Source organism: Montipora capricornis, chromosome 14 (assembly GCF_036669925.1).
Source record: "Montipora capricornis isolate CH-2021 chromosome 14, ASM3666992v2, whole genome shotgun sequence".
Taxonomy (NCBI): Eukaryota; Metazoa; Cnidaria; class Anthozoa; order Scleractinia; family Acroporidae; genus Montipora; species Montipora capricornis.
In genome coordinates this window covers 8832193-8834692 of record NC_090896.1, presented here as the reverse complement: position 1 = coordinate 8834692, position 2500 = coordinate 8832193, and the positions used below count along the sequence as shown (strand labels likewise).

The 2500-nt window shown below is 39.3% G+C and overlaps 1 protein-coding gene across 1 annotated transcript in view; it reads right to left on the bottom strand.

The window, feature by feature from the left end:
- The window catches only part of LOC138032850 (uncharacterized), a 10892-nt gene that overhangs the window by 1396 nt on the left and 6996 nt on the right, over positions 1-2500 (bottom strand). The window lies entirely within an intron of this gene.

The following is a 2500-nucleotide window of genomic DNA, read 5'->3' as shown; positions in this document are numbered from 1 at the left end:
AGTTACTGGTGCCCACCCCTCAATGGATTCATTTATACGTATAGTAACATTTAATACATTGCAAACTGCTTGCACAATAAGTGCATCACACCATGTATGTTGCTGTGACAACAAACGCACAATTGCTCTGTAATGGGTCCAATAAATTTTTGACGGTTGTTTCTGATGGATTCAACTCCAGCAGCATGCACATTCATGTGATAGGAAGGATCATTGTATAACTGGTGGGCAACAGAAGAAAAGAAGCATGAACCATCTGAGGTACATTCTAGTGCCTTCAATCCTTTTTTAGCTGATTGAACCTGCAGCAGCGCTATAGAAGGATTTCTCAGTATTGTATGTGCTGTATGTGTACTCGTTCCATGAACAACAGGGCCTGGGTTCGATTCAATGTCTCCTGATATCAATAACTTTTCTCTCGATAGACAATAATTTTCATTTTGTTGGTTCAATTTTGTCGAATGCGTAGTAGCAGATTGATCTTGAATACACAATAGAACTGACAAGTCTTTTTTGTGTTTAGCAGTCCTGCGGATAATAAGATAAAAATGACGATTAGAATCTCCAACTCTCGAAGATTGTTTTAATATGTCTGAGTTGCGGTCTAGGTATAGAGATATAATATTTTCCAAAAGCAAGAGATAAACACTTTCTCAACTCAGACGACCTCGGTACGTCCTTATTTAAATAATGCACCATACAAGCTCGATTTTTTTCTTGTAAGGAATTAATCCTGGAAGGTTCTCTGTCCCGGGGAGCATGTACTGCCTCAGCCCTTGCTCTATCGCAGGAGATTGGTACGGATTTACATAATCAGTGACCGAGTCTTTCGACAGTTCTTCATCATGATCCACCACACAAGTACTAGTGTCTGGAAGCATGGATTGCTTGGTTGCCTCACTGTTTTTCATGTCACGGATGTTGTTCAAGTTGTATTCATGTGGCTTTGATGACTCATAGCTTGCAGAACTTCGCGATAGCTTTGATAAACATTGGTATACTTTGATAGCTTCGATGTTACTCTCCAAATGGCAGTCACCTTCCAAATGGAATTTATTTATCCCCCGTGAGCTTAGGGGATGAACAGGCACTGTCTTCTCACCATGTGTCTGTCGATTCCATAGACCTAATCGGCTAACTCAATGTTGTACCCAATTTAAATCTCCCCGGTGTTAAGATTCTTTGTGTATTGTTTAAATTTGTATAATAATGTATACCATTCATATTTAAATGATATGGAAATACGTGGAACAAAAAGTTTTATTCCCAAAGGGTTTGAATTGAGTACAACATTGAGTTAGCCGATTGGGTCTATTTCTACACGTATTAAAGTCTTCGCGTTGGTCAGTGAAAGGCGGTGCACAACTAATTGCACCAATCTGTACTTGTTCAGAATATTTTGCTTCACCTTCGAAGAAAGCCATTTCTTTAATTCTTCCGTTTCTTGCTTCTAAATGCAGCGGAAGGTGCTCAAACACTTAAGTATAAAAGCGGCACACAGCAATGGCGGCGCACAACCACGCGAACAGGAAGTCACAGCTTAGAAAGTCACAGCTTTCTAAGCTGTGTTGTGATTATCCATCCTGATTGGTTTGTTAGATCGAACTTCCGGTTACGCAGGAGTGAACATTTGCATAAAGAACCTCACCAAAACTCGTGGATATATTCACGAGTAAAAAGGAAGTAAGAAAGAAAGAAAGAAAAGAAAAAAAAAATAGAAAATATTACCATTCCCATCAGTTTGCTTGTAAAAGAAAAAAGACTAACTAAAGGCCTACCCAAAACTTGGAAAGCAGCTTTATTTCACACTGTTGGATTGGAGGCGTGCTAAATTTCTAAATGATCGTTGTCACCGTGTTCCCTGCTAACTTTGATGTCTCTCGTAGGCGGATAAAGGAAACCATTGCATAGGACCAAGAAAGAGAATTTTTAAGCAAACCACAAAGAAGATTAACTGTCCAGCCAAGGTTGTAATTCGCAAGATACTGCTGTTCCCTGATTACAACGTAAAAAGCTTTTGAAGTCTTTAATTTAAAACAAAATCCACGAAAGATTACAATGTTCATATTTACACCTTTACGTCGTTGTGTTGTCTTGTCTTCACTACGATTTCTGAAACTGTTATTTTCAGATAGCGGAAAATACAGAAAGGAGAAGAAAAAGAGCATCTGAACGGCTGAGGGCTGACCTAGCAACAGGAAAAGCGAAAGGGGAAAAGCGAGTGTACATGGAATTTCCTAGGGAATCGGACCACAGTAACCATTTAGTCGGGCAGGTATAACTTGTGAGAAAGCTGGTTAATAATGCTTTTTTTTTTTTAGAAACAAAAGCAATATAAACCCTGTTGCCATCAAAATGTTCTTGTTTGTTCACAGGTCGCAGGAATATCTCAGCGAATAGATCCACGAATAGCGGGAAAGATACAAGAGCTAGTTGGCGATGAAGTCCGCGATGTAAACGAAATGAAACGAGGTATCCGCGTGTATGTATAGAATGACCT